The 15,086-nt window shown below is 35.8% G+C and overlaps 1 protein-coding gene across 1 annotated transcript in view; it reads left to right on the forward strand.

Annotated features, from left to right (window-relative positions):
• CSNK1G3 (casein kinase 1 gamma 3) overlaps nt 1-15,086 on the forward strand; it is a 308,727-nt gene that overhangs the window by 214,654 nt on the left and 78,987 nt on the right. The window lies entirely within an intron of this gene.

The following is a 15,086-nucleotide window of genomic DNA, read 5'->3' on the forward strand; positions in this document are numbered from 1 at the left end:
CACATTTTTGGTATGATTCCTCTGTCTTTCCAGCCTGATTATGCACTGAATCTTATTAAAATGAATCAGCATTTCTCTGAGCTGACATTAGGTCTGAAGGGTCCCAAGTAGAATTGGGCCTGGGTGATTAAATAGTACGTTAGATGCTATCTGGTCTCTTTATGCTTTTAATGCGTGTATTGACTTATCATCTGTACTGTCAATGACCTTCAGGACAAGAATGTAAAATGCACCAAGAAATTATGGTTCTTTGAGAAATAGTAAGTGAAGTAGTGACAGATGGATAATGAATAAATGGTAAATGCCAAGGGATCACTTTTGTTTTTTAAAAGAAGACTTTGAAGCATCCTTATTTTGTTGTAAACCAGAAAACTGTGACTGTGTCTTTTGTCTCCTAGGTATCTGTTAATCTTAACATGTTTGCAGTTACATCACATTTATTTTTAATAGGAACACTAAATAAAGATGATTAGTTTTAGCTGGAAGTTAAGACGAGCTTTTAAAATTTATAATTTTCAGATGTCAGATTCCCAAATCTCTTTCACATCCATTTACTTTTTCTAAATATGCTCATCCTCCTCCCCCTCCTCCAATCCAAATTTTAGAATCCAAATAGTTTTGAAATCTGTAGATAAGAAAACTAGGCTCTAAATCTGAATGCAAGCATGAGAACAGTGAAATTTTAAATGCAACTGATCTCTAAATTCAGTGCAGTGTCAGCAGGTAATATTATAGTAAGACTCTAACATATTGAATCTCTCTGCATTTCAGAGATTTAAACTCATGTCAGGACCTACTCTATTCATTTCAGGCTGTACACAAACCTAAGTCAACTTTGAATATGTTGTAATGTAATCCAATATAGGTAGAAGCTGCAGGAAATTTACAAAGAGAAAGGTAATGGTATACCTCCATGGACTTGGTTCTTTGCAGGTCATTTGGTAATTTTGTCTTCTCCAAATCTTCACAGTCATGCCTATTGGCGTCAACTTATCCACTCCCCGTGGGGATTCCAGGATCCCAAGGAACATGTCAAATGATCTCCAGAGTCAGGAATTAGAAGAAGAAAGATTAAATCTTTGTATAAGACACCTTACTAAAAATCTGTCATTGGTTATTGTTGTCTCTTTAATCTGACTCAGTATTTTTCGGAACATTTTATAAGTAATAGAGATTGTTTGACAACCTATTTGATTGAATGTTGTGTCAGAGGCATTTCTCTTAAAGCTTGGCATTAAGTTGGTATCCTATGATAGTGTATTAGTTTTAGCATAAGTATAATAATATTTGTGCATAGAAACTTCTGTGGGAAGGTAACCTTCAGAATGTCTAAGTATGGCTTGTTAACTGTTTTTTATAACTTTGGTTCACCTGTGTATTCATTCTAGTTTCTTGAATGTATATAAAAGGAAATCCCACAGTAATAGATTTGTATGCCATATACAAGTACAATGAGTAAGACCCACATGGCCTCACATTTTTGAGGTAGTCAGATACAACTCTGGATAGAATACTATTGAGCTGTATTATTGGAAAGGCATCAGAAACAGAAGTATCAGCTCATGCTTAAAGGAGTTTTCAATCTGGTGGATGAGGTAGAATATAAGTAGACGCGAGTTACTGGAACTTTATGGTTCACCCTGCAAACAAGTGGAGACCCAGTGCGCCAGGCTAAGGAGGCTCACAGTAAAGTGGTATTCAATAGTATTCCATTAAGAAAGGCTTCCTAGAGGTGGTAAACCTTTTTGAAATTTTTTTTAAAAAGCTTAAAAAACTAATACATGATTGCAGGTGCTCTGAAAGTTCAGATAATTCAGAATTACATACAGTACTGGATATAAATTTTCCTTCATAGCCTTCCTCCAACACACAATTCCATTAACTTATCTAAAGATAACTTCTGTTAGCATTTACCATGTAATGCCCTATTTATCTCTTCAGATATCTCTTTATCTATCATCTATGTTTGTATGATATACCATATACATTATTTTGAATCTTGCTTTTAACTTGTCAGTATGTATTAGAGATCTTCTCATGTTAGCATATACATATGTGTGTCTTATCCTTTTGAAAATTTTTACATAGCATGGATGTATCATAATTTAAACTTTCATTTACTGATACATGTTTTTTCTGTCACAAACAGAACTGCAATGAAAATCCTTATAGATAATTCATTCATTTATTTACCCAATATTTATTATGATTACTACATGTCAGATATTGCCTTAGGTGTGGCAAAAATGAACACAAAATAAACAATAATAAAAATATATAGTTCCTGCCAGATTTGGAACCAGGATGAGGTGAGTGAGCCACTTACTTTAGGCACAAAATTTAAGACAATACCAAAAAGCTCAGTAATCAGGATAAATAATATTTTAATATAATTTTTAAAAAATAAAAATTAATTTAAAAATTCCATGATGAATAAAATATGAAATTTTTTTTTTTTTTTTGCGGTACGCGGGCCTCTCACTGTTGTGGCCTCTCCCGTTGCGGAGCACAGGCTCTGGATACGCAGGCTCAGTGGCCATGGCTCACGGGCCCAGCCGCTCCGCGGCATGTGGCATCTTCCCGGACCGGGGCACAAACCCGTGTCCCCTGCATCGGCAGGCAGACTCTCAACCACTGCGCCACCAGGGAAGCCCAAAATATGAACATTTTAAGCAAAAGCAGACATAACTAAGACTGTGCTTAGCTTACAGTCTAGTTATGGAGATAGTAATAATCACAAAATTATTATTATTACTGTTATTTACAAATTGTGATAAAAAACAATAGAGTAACAAGAGAAAATTTTGTGCTAATTTATATCTAGGTTTCAGAGACTGTCACAGATTGGGTTGCTTTAGAAGCCATTTCAAAGATTAGCATTTAGGGGATTTATTAAGGCATGTTCTTGGGATGAGCACCCGAGAAGGAAGGAGAAGAAGCTGGGTTTGGCAGGGTGAGAGGTTGCAATGCTGTCTCAGTGGAAACCTCAGGTTATCCTTTGGGGAATTCTGAAGATGGGATGACTCCTCAAAGCTCCACTAAGTTCGGTTGTGGGGTCTGGGCTTTTAAGTCCCCATGTCAACAAGTCACTTGATGTGGACTGCTCTGGGATGGGGGTGTGTTCTTGGACCAGGTGGCTCTCTTCATTTAAGGCAGTTTCCAAGGGGGTTGACAGTGGAGTGCTGGCTGCTGGCGGCACTCCCAATGCTGGAGTAATAAGTCCTTCATTCTTGAAGGGGGGCCTGAGAGACACATCACAGAGATGACAGGGTCCATCACAGACATTTCCCAGAGGAAATGAGGCCTGCTGGAGAAATCATAATGTGAAATTCATTCAACAAGTATTTTATGAAGCTCCTATGATATAATGGGCACTGTCTTAAGTTCTGGGAAATACAGCAGAGAATGAAGAAAAGTTTTTTAAGTGAAAGCTTATGTGGTGCCATGCCATGTGTTAAGCCCTTCACATGAATCATTTGATTCTTTCTTTCCAATGAACTTGTAAACTAGGTCCTATTATTATTTCTATTTTGTAGATGAGAAAATCAAGGTTCAGAGATTTTGCATCTTGCTCAGAGTCCTACAGCTAACAAGAGTTGGAAGTAGGATTTGAACCTAAAATTTTCATACTGCAGGTCCTTGGGTATAATTGACCTCAATTTAATAATTCCTCCTTATTGTGTGCATGTTAAACTATCAATATTTCTGTATTATTGATTCCTGGAAGTATAATTGTTGGGTCAAAGTGCATACGCATTTTAAAACGTTTGTAGACACTACCAAACTAATCTTTTTTTTAATGTATTTTTAAAATTTTATTTTATGTTATTATTATTATTGTTTTGGCTGAGTTTGGTCTTAGTTGCGGTATGTGGGATCTTTCGTTGTGACACTTGGGATCTTTTGTTGCAGCATGCGGGCTCCAGAGAGCGTGGGCTCTGTAGTTGCGGCATGTGGGCTCTCTAGTTGTGGTGTGCGAGCTCAGCAGTTTTGCTGCGTTGGCTTATTTGCCCTGCAGCATGTGGGATCTTAATTCCCTGACCAGGGATCGAACTCGCGTCCCCTGCATTGGAAGGTGGCTTCTTTACCGCTGGACCACCAAGGAAGTCCCCCAGACTAATCTTTAAACAGTACCAATTTATGTCTTCACTCAGGGTCTATGGAAATGCCCATTTGCTCACACCCTTATTAGATAAATTCTTAAAAATTAAGTAGTCAAAGCTGTCTCCTTCCTTTAAATTTTCTAGATTTTATGTGTTGCTTACAAAAACTTTTACTACCACAAGAATATTAAAACATTTTGTATTTTCATATATTAAATTACTTATAAATAATATATTCATTATAATTATAATATATAAAATATCACATTTTATAAATAATATATATTTAGATAATATTTATATATAATTCAATATATAATATATGTGAATTCATTATTTTCATATGTATGTATATAATTCATTGTTAAGTGATCTATTTGTAATTTATTTTTGTGAATAATGTGAGACAGAAATTTAATGTAATTCTTTTTCAAGTGGGTAGCTCAAACTCTATTGAGTTTTTCTGACATTTTAAATGTTACCTTTATTATGTACCATTAATACTAGCTCTGTTTCTACACTCTATTTAGTTTTATTATTTTATTTTTCCATTCCTGAGCCAATTTCATGCTGTTTTAATTACTGCAATATTGTCATAATTACAGTATCTGGTAGGGCAAGTTTCTTTTCATTCCTCCTCTTGATGAACTTTAGGATCAATGTATCCAGGTGCTATAAAATATCCTTGTGGGATTATGATTGGGCTTGCACTGAGCTGTAGAAATTTGGATGAAAACTAACAGTTTTGTAAGGCTGAGACTTGAAATTATAGTTACCAATTTAATCAGTTTTTACTTCATGAACTTCCATAAATTGTTAGCTTTCCTTATATATTTTATAATTTTCTTTGCATATTTCTAGCATTTAGGGTTAAATCATGATACAGTATTTGTTGGCATTGTAAAGTGTAGCTTTCTTCATAATATCTTTGAATTGTTGATTCCTTGGGCCAACACTCAGAAGAAAATAGCTAACACTCAGATAGACTTCACCATATGCCAGGCATAGTACTTAACACATATTAAAACATTTAATCCTCAAACCAACTCTGAGGTGGGTGCCATTATTAATCCCATTTTATAGATGAAGATACTGAGGCATAGAGAAGGTAAATAACTATACCACAGCTATAATAGATCCAGGAAGAAGTGGAACCAGTTTAAACCAAGGCCAAGACTTTCTCCACGGTCTGTGCTCTTGAACCACTATACTATTAAGCTGTGCAATGGTCATGTCCCTGGGCATCTTCCTAAATCGTTTTAGAACTTCTAATCATTTTTTTAAAGTTGTTTGTCTTGGGTTAACTAGGTAGAAACCATATAATGTGCTAATCACAGCAATTTTTAATCTTCCGTTGAAAATCTTTATTCTGCTGTGTCTTTGGTTTTCATATTGCTTCAGGGCATTGTGCTTGCTGTTCCGTCCTAGCACACTTTCCGCCAGCCTCATCCTTTAGATCTCACTTCAGGTTTCACTTTCTCAGAGACTGTCTTCTTGGTTACTCAGGCAGTAGCACTGCCCTTCTTCCTCACTCTCATCCTGTTTATCTCTTACACTCCATTCTACTTCCTTCAGGGTGCTATCACTTAGCATGATTATTCCGTATTTCATTCATGCGATTATTGGGAGATTAGTTAGAATTTTCTATATAGATAACATGTTATTTGCAAAGAAAGATAATTTTACTTGTTTCCTTTCCTATCCATGCATATTATTCCTTTTTTCTGGCCTTATTATCTTGTTGAGACTTCTAATAAAATATGGACACCTTTCTTTTTAGGGGCAAATAGTTCAATGTTTCACCATTATGTGTGATGTTCACTCTAGGTTTTCAGTAGATACTCATTATCAGGTTGAAAAAGTTCCCATCTGTTCCTAATTTTTGGAGGGTTTTTATCCTGAATGAATTTTGAATTTTGTCAAATGCTTTTCATGCATTTAGATTATCACATAATTTTTGTTTTGATTTGTTAATATGGTGAGCCACATTGATTAATTTTATTTAGTTAAACTAACTCTACATTCCCATGATAAATCTCATTTGGTTATGATTTCTTATTATTTTTATATACTGTTGAATTCAACTTACAAAGGTTTTGTTAAGAATAATTGTTTCGGGCTTCCCTGGTGGTGCAGTGGTTGAGAGTCCGCCTGCCGATGCAGGGGACACGGGTTCGTGCCCTGGTCCGGGAAGACCCCACATGCCGTGGAGCGGCTAGGCCCATGAGCCATGGCCACTGAGCCTGTGCGTCCGGAGCCTGTGCTCCGCAACGGGAGAGGCCACAACAGTGAGAGGCCCGCGTACCACAAAAAAAAAAAAAAAAAAAAGGAATACTTGTTTCTATGTTCCTGAGGGTTATTGCTCAGTAACTGTCCTTTCTTTTAATATTGTTGTCTGGTTTTAGTAATAAAGTATTGCTGGACTCACACAATGAGTTGGGAAGTGTTACCTCCTCTTATTTTTCTAAGAGTTTGCAAAAAAATTGATATTATTTCTTCATTAAAAGTTTGGTAGACTGCATCAGTGAAGCCACCTAAGCCTGGGATTTTCTTTGTAAGACATTCTTAACTACAAATTGATTTAAAAAAAACGTATAGGACTATTTGACTTATCTATTCTTTTTTAAGTGAGCTTTCATAGTTTTTGTTTTCAATGAATTTGTACATTTTATGTAGATTGTCAAATTTAGTGACATAAAGTTCTTTATAATATTCCTTTATTACCTTTTTATTTATTTATTTATTTTATTTTTGCGGTACGTGGACCTCTCACTGTTGTGGCCTCTCCCGTTGCGGAGCACAGGCTCTGGACGCGCAGGCTCAGCGGCCATGGCTCATGGGCCCAGCTGCTCCGCGGCATGCGGGATCTTCCCGGACCAGGGCACGAGCCCGTGTCCCCTGCATCAGCAGGTGGACTCTCAACCACTGTGCCACCAGGGAAGCCCCTTTATTACCTTTTTAATGTCGGTAGGTATGTCCCCTCTCTCTTCCTGCTATAGATAGTTTTTGCTTTCTCTCTTTTTTTTTTCCTGATCAGCCTGGCTAAAGGTTTATTAATTGTATTGATTTTCTCAAAGAAACAGCTCTTTGTTTCATTCATTTTCCTCTATTATGTTTTTCTGTTTTCTAATTCATTGATTTTTGCTTTTATCTTTGTAATTTCTATTTTCCTGCTTACATTGTGTTGGATTTATTCTTCTTTATTTTCTTAAAGTAGTTTATTTCTGATAAAAGCATTTATGTCTATAAATTACTTTTTAAAAAAATATGTATTTATTTGGTTGTGCTGGGTCTTAGTTGCGGCAGGAGGGCTCCTTAGTTGCGGCTCGCCTGCTCCTTAATTGCGGCCCATGTGCTCCTTAGTTGCTGCTGGCAGGTTCCTTAGTTGTGGCTCATGGGCTCCTTAGTTGCAGCTCACTGGCTGCTTAGTTGAGGCAGGCGGGCTCCTTAGTTGCGGCTCACAGGCTCCTTAGTTGAAGCTCACCAGCTCCTTAGCTGTGGTATGCAAACTCTTAGTTGCAGCATGCATATGGGATCTAGTTTCCTGACCAGGGGTTGAACCCAGGCCCCCTGCATTGGGAGCATGGAGTCTGTGCCACCAGAGAAGTCCCTATAAACTACTTTTTAAGCACTGCTGTAGTTGCAGTATACAAATTTTGATATGTTGTGTTTTCATTTTCATTCAGTTAAGGATACTTTTCAATTTCCCTTGTGATTTCTTTTGATACATGGATTATTTAGCAATGTGTCATTACATTTCCAAATATTTTGGAATTTCTTCTTATCAATTTCTAATATAATTCCATGTTGCCAGAAAACATACTTTGTATGACTTGAATCCTTTTAAATTTTTGAGACTCATTTTGTGGTCTAGAATATGGTCTATGTTAATAAATATTCTGTGCGCAATTGGTTACTATGTATATTCTGCTGCTATTAGGTGAAAGGTTCCTTAAATATCAGTTAGTTTGAATTTATTGATAGTAGTATTCAGGTCTCCTATATCCTTACTGATTTTCTGCCTACTTATTCTAGCAGTCATTGAGAAAAAGGTGTTGCGATCTCTGTCTATAGTTTTGAATTTTCTATTTCTCCTTTCATTTCTATGTATGTTTGCTTCATATATTTTGAATCTCTGTTATCAGTGACATGAAAATTTAGGATTGTTATTCCTCTTGATTTTTGTCTACTTTATCTTTTGAAATGATGTTTTTTATCCCTGGTAATACCCTTTGCTCTGAAATTTATTTTGTCTAATATTACTACTCTAGCTTTGTTTTTTAGTAAAGTTTGTTATATTTATTTCCATTGTTTCATTTTTAATTATTCTATAACTTTATTTAATGTCATTTTTTAAAATAGACTGTATATAATTGGCTATGATTTTTCATCTGTGCTTCAGTTTGGATAATTAGCAATGCCATGTTTTCAAGTTTCCTGATCTTTTCTTTTGTAGTGTCTAAATTGCTGCTAATTTTATCTACTAAAATTTTTATTTCAGGTATCATCCTTTTTACTTGTACTAGCTTCAGTCATTTTATTTTATAGTTTCTGTTTTCTCTTCATATATTCTTATATTCCTTTAAATCCTTAAACATATTTACTCTAGCTGTTTTAAAGTCCTTGTCTGATAATTCTGTAATGTCTGCCATTTTGGTCCTATTTTTATTGAACATCTTTTCCCCTGGTTATTTGTCACATATTTCTTCTTCATATGTACAGTAATTTTTTTTATTGGATATTAGACGTTTTGTTGAGGTTGTTGGTTTTCTTGTTTTCCTTTAAAAAGTATGGAATTTTGTTTTCATCCTGATCTTTTCCAGGATCTTTTATGCTTTGTTATTATGGGCCTGCAGTAGACTTTATTTAGCTGATTTGGCTCTGCTATTCAAGCACAACCCTTCTGAGATCTTTCTTCAATATCCTGTGCTCTCAATGAGGTCTCTTTACTATGACTTTTCAGAACGTGTATATCTCTCAGCTCTGTGTGAACTTGGGGACTGTTTAGATTAGAATTCACCTACAGTACTTTGCCACCTGGCTTTGTAGAGGTTCCAATTACTCATTAAGTGTGATTTGCTTGGATTCCCACTCTCTGAACTATGATTCAAAAAAAATGCGTTCAGGCAGAAAGACAGTATGACCGTAGGGCTTGCTTCAGTTGTTTCCCTCTCTTCAGGGATCACATGCTGCCTGGTACCCAATGTCTGAAAACAGTTGCTTCTTGTAATATACCCAGTTTCCTATTTATTTATGGTGGTGAGAACAGGTCTGGTACCATTTATTCCTTCATTGCAGAAGTGGAAATTCTCTTCGTAGTTTTTAATTCTGTTGATTTATTGAATTTCATTACTCATAGTTACATTGATAGTATTTTTTTTGAATTTTTGAATTTTATTTTATTTATTTATTTTATACAGCAGGTTCTTATTAGTTATTCATTTTATACATATTAGTGTATATACGTCAGTCCCAATCTCCCATTTCATCATACGTTGATATTTAAAATCCTATTTTATATTACTCATTTAATATATTTTTGGATAACTTTTACTAATATTTTAATTAGGAATTTTGTATTTGTACTCAAGTGAGGTTGGCTTATAATGTTTAAATCCTTTTTTTTTTTTACCTTTATCAACATCTTGTCTTTTTTTTAAAATAGATCTTTATTGGAGTATAATTGCTTCACAATACCATGTTAGTTTCAGTTGCACAACAAAGTGAATCAGCCATATGCATACATATGTCCCCTATCCATTCCCTCTTGAGCCTCCCTCCCATCCTCCTTATCCCACCCCTCTAGGTCATTGCAAAGCACCAAGCCGATCTCCCTGTGCTATGCTACTGCTTCCCACCAGCCAACTATTTTAAATTTGGTAGTGTATATATGTCAATGCTTCTCTCACTTTGCCCCAGCTTCACCCTCCCACCCCATGTCATCAAGTCCATTCTCTGTGTCTACCTCTTTATTCCTGCCCTGCAACTACATTCATCAGTACCTTTTTTTTTTAGATTCCATATATATGCGTTAGCATACGGTATTTGTTTTTCTCTTTCTGACTTACTTCACTCGTGTATGACAGACTCTAGGTCCATCACCTCATGAAATAACTCAATTTCACTTCTTTTTATGGCTGAGTAATATTCCATTGTATATATGTGCCACATCTTCTGTATCCATTCATCTGTCGATGGACATTTAGGTTGGTTCCATGTCCTGGGTATTCTAAATAGTGCTGCAATGAACAATGTGGTGCATGTGTCTTTTTGAATTATGGTTTTCTCAGGGTATATGCCCAGTAGTGGGATTGCTGGGTCATATGGTAATTCTATTTTTAGTTTTTTTAAGGAACCTCCATACTGTTTTCCATAGTGGTTGTATCAATTTACATTCCCACCAACAGTGCAGGAGGGTTCCCTTTTCACCACACCCTTTCCAGCATTTATTGTTTCTATCTTTTTTGATAATGGCCATTCTGACCAACATGAGGTGATACCTCATTGTAGTTTTGATTTGCATTTCTTTAATAATTAGTGATGTTGAGCATGTTTGCATGTGCCTCTTGGCCATCTGTATGTCTTCTTTGGTGAAATGTCTATTTAGGTCTTCCGCCCATTTTTTGTTATTGTTTTGTGGTACGCGGGCCTCTCACTGTTGTGGCCTCTCCCGTTGTGGAGCACAGGCTCCGGACGCGCAGGCTCAGTGGCCATGGCTCACGGGCCCAGCCGCTCCACGGCATGTGGGATCTTCCCAGACCAGGGCATGAGCCCGCGTCCCCTGCATCGGCAGGCAGACTCTCAACCACTGCGCCACCAGGGAAGACGCCCATTTTTAACAGGATTGTCTGTTTGATATTGAACTCTATGAGCTGTTTGTATATTTTGGAGATTAATCCTTTGTCAGTTGCTTTGTTTGCAAATATTTTCTCCCATTATGAGGGTTTTCTTTTCATCTTGTTTATGGTTTCCTTTGCTGTGCAAAAGCTTTTAAATTTAATTAAGTCCATTTGTTTAGTTTTGCTTTTATTTCTGTTACTCTAGGAGGTGGGTCAAAAAAGATATTGCTGTGGTTTATGTCAAAGAGTGTTTTTCCTATGTTTTTCTCTAAGAGTTTTATAGTGTCTGGTCTTACATTTAACTCTTTAATCCATTTTGAGTTTATTTTTATGTATGGTGTTAGGTAGTGTTCTAATTTCATTTTTTTTTTACATGTAGCTGTCCAGTTTTCCCAGCACCACTTATTGAAGAGGCTGTCTTTTCTCCATTGTGTGTTCTTTCCTCCTTCATCATAAATTAGGTGCCCATATGTGCATGGGTTTATCTCTGGGCATTCTATCTTGTACCATTGATCTATATTTCTGTTTTTGTGCCAGTACCATACTATCTTGATTACTGTAGCTTTGTAGTATATTTTGAAGTCAGGGAACCTGATTCCTCCAGCTCCATTTTTCTTTCACAAGATTGCTTTGGCTATTTGTGGCCTTTTGTGCTTCCATACAAATTGTAAGATTTTTTTGTTCTAATTCTGTAAAGAATGCCATTGGGCCATTGGTAGTTTGATAGGCATTGCATTGAATCTCTAGATTGCTTTGAGTAGTATAGTCATTTTCACAATATTGATTCTTCCAATCCAAGAACATGGTATATTTCTCCATCTGTTTATGTCATCTTTGATTTCTTTCATCAGTGTTTTATACTTTTCTGAGTACAAGTGTTTTTCCTCTGTAGGCAGGTTTATTCCTAGGTATTTTATTCCTTTTTTTGCAATGGTAAATGGGAGTGTTTCCTTAATTTCTCTTTCGGATTTTTTATTGGTGGTGTATAGGAATGCCAGATATTTCTGTGCATTAATTTGTATCCTGCAACCTTACCAAATTCATTGATTAGTTCTAGTAGTTTTCTGGTGGCATCTTTAGGATTTTCTATGTATAGTATCATGTCAGCAGCAAACAGTGACAGCTTTACTTCTTCCTTTCCAATTCGTATTCCTTTTCTTTCTTTTTCTTCTCTGATTTCTGTGGCTAGGACTTCCAAAACTATGTTGAATAAGAGTGGTGAGAGTGGACATCCTTGTCTTGTTCCTGATCCTGGTGGAAATACTTTCAGTCTTTCACTATTGAGTATGATGCTTGCTGTGGATTTGTCATATATGGCCTTTATTATGTTGAGGTAGGTTCCCTCTATGCCCAATTTCTGGAGAGTTTTTATCATAAATGGGTGTTGAGTTTTGTCAAAGGCTTTTTCTGCATCTATTGAGATGACCATATGGTTTTTATCTTCAGTTTGTTAATATGGTGTATCACATTGATTGATTTGCGTATATTAAAGGATCCTTGCATCCCTGGGATAAATCCCACTTAATCATGGTGTATGATCCTTTTAATGTGCTGTTGGATTCTGTTTGCTAGTATTTTGTTCAGGATTTTTGCATTTTTGTTCATCAGTGATATTGGTCTGTAATTTTTTTGTTATATCTTTTTCTGGTTTTGGTATCAGGGTGATGGTGGCTTTGTAGAATGAATTTGGGAATGTTTCTCCCTCTGCAATTGTTTTGGAAGAGTTTGAGAAGGATTGGTGTTAGCTCTTCTCTAAATGTTTGGTAGAATTTGCCTGTGAAGCCATCTGGTCCTGGACTTTTGTTTTTTGGAAGATTTTTAATAATGGTTTCAATTTCACTTCTTGTGATAGGTCTGTTTATATTTTCTAATTCTTCCTGGTTCAGTCTTGGAAAATTGTACCTTTCCAAGAATTTGTCCGTTTCTTCGTGGTTGTCCATTGTATTGGCATAGAGTTGTTTGTAGTAGTCTCTTATAATCCTTTGTATTTCTGTAGTGTCAGTTGTGATTTCTCCTTTTTCATTTTTAATTTTATTGATTTGTGTCCTCTCCCTTTTTTTCTTGATGAGTCTGGCTAAGGGTTTATCAATTTGGTTTATCTTCTCAAAAAACCAGCTTTTAGTTTTATTGATCTTTGCTATTGTTTTCTTTGTTTCTGTGTCATTTATTTCTTCACTGATCTTTATGATTTCTTTCCTTCTACTGAGTTTGGGTTTTCTTTGTTCTTTCTTCTCTAGTTCTTTTAAGTGCAGGGTTAGATTGTTTATTTGACATTTTTCTTGTTTCTTGAGGTGAGATTTAATTGCTATAAACTTCCCTCTTAGAACTGCTTTTGTGAGTTCCATAGGTTTTGGGTTGTTGTGTTTTCATTGTCATTTGTTTCTATGTATTTTTTTATTTGTTCTTTGATTTCTTCAGTGATCTCTTGTTTATTTGGTAGCACACTGTTTAGCCTCCATGTATTTGTGTTTTTTACAGTTTTTTTTCTGTAATTAATTTCCAATCTCATAGTGCTGTGGTCAGAAAAGATGCTTGATACAATTTCAATTTTTTAAAATTTTCTGAGGCTTGATTTGTGACCTGAGATGTGATCTGTCCTGGAGAATTTTCCATGTGCACTTGAGAAGAAAGTGTATTCTGCCACTTTCAGATGGAATGTTCTATAAATATCAATTAGATCTACCTGGCCTGTGGTGTCATTTAAAGCTTGTGTTTCCTTATTTATTTTCTGTTTGGATGACTTGTCCATTGGTGTAAGTGGGGTGTTAGCCTTATGTATTGAGGTCCTCCTCTGTTTGGTGCATAAACATTTATAATTGTTTTATCTTCTTCTTGGGTTGATTCTTTGATCATTATGCAGTGTCCCTCCTTGTTTCTTGTAACAGTCTTTATTTTAAAGTTTATTTTATCTGATATGCGTATTGCTACTACAGCTTTCTTTTGATTTCCATTTGCGTGGAATATCTTTTTCCATCCCTTCACTTTCAGTCTGTATGTGTCCCTAGGTCTGAAGTGGGTATCCTGTAGACAGCATATATATTGGTCTTGTTTTTGTATCCATTCAGCCAGTCTGTGTCTTTTGGTAGGGGCATTTAATCCGTTTATATTCAAGGCTCTTATCAATATGTATGTTCCTATTACCATTTTGTTAATTTCTTCGGGTTTGTCTTTGTGGGTCTTTTTCTTTTGTGTTTCCCACTTAGAGAAGTTTCTTTAGCATTTGTTATAAAGCTCATTTGGTGGTGCTGAATTCTCTTAGCTTTTGCTTGCCTGAAAATCTTTTGACTTCTCCATCAAATCTGAATGAGATCCTTGCTGGGTAGAGTAATCCTGGTTGTAGGTTTTTCTCTTTCATCACTTGAAGTATATATTGCCACTCCCTTCTGGTCTGCTGAGTTTCCACTGAGAAATCAGCTCTTAACCTTATGGGGAGTCCTTTGTATGTTATTTTTTGTTTTTCCCTTGCTGCTTTAATATTTTTTCTTTGAATTTAGTTTTTGTTACTTTGATTAATATGTGTCTTTATGTGTTTTTCCTATGGTTTATCCTGTATGGGACTCTGTGTGCTTCGTGGACTTGGGTGACTATTTCCTTTCCTTTGTTAGGGAAGTTTTCCACTATAATCTCATCAAATATTTTCTCAGACCCTTTCTTTTTCTCTTCTTCTTTAGGGACCCCTATAGTTCAAATATTGCTGCATTTAGTGTTGTCCCAGAGGCCTCTGAGATTGTCTTCAATTCTTTCCATTCTTTTTTTCTTTATTCTGCTCCTCGGCAGTTATTTCCACCATCTTGTCTTCCTGCTTATTTATTCGTTCTTCCGCCTCGTTTATTCCGTTATCGATTCCTTCTATTTTTCATTTCAGTTATTGTGTTGTTCATCTCTGTTTGTTTGTTCTTATTTCTTCTAGATCTTTGTTAAACATTTCTTGTATTTTCTCAATCTGTGCTTCCATTCTATTTCTGAGATTCTGGATCATATTTACTATCATTTCTCTGAATTCTTTTTCAGGAAGATTGCCTATTTCCTCTTCATTTATTTGGTTTTGTAGGTTTTTACCTTGCTCCTTCATCTGTGACATATTTTTTTGACGTCTCATTTCTTTTGTTGTTATGAGTGGGATTGTGTTCCTGTTTTGGATTGT

Source organism: Delphinapterus leucas, chromosome 3 (genome assembly GCF_059928025.1).
Source record: "Delphinapterus leucas isolate spDelLeu-1000000601 "Yukka" chromosome 3, BTC_Dleu_Yukka2, whole genome shotgun sequence".
In the NCBI taxonomy this organism is placed as follows: domain Eukaryota; kingdom Metazoa; phylum Chordata; class Mammalia; order Artiodactyla; family Monodontidae; genus Delphinapterus; species Delphinapterus leucas.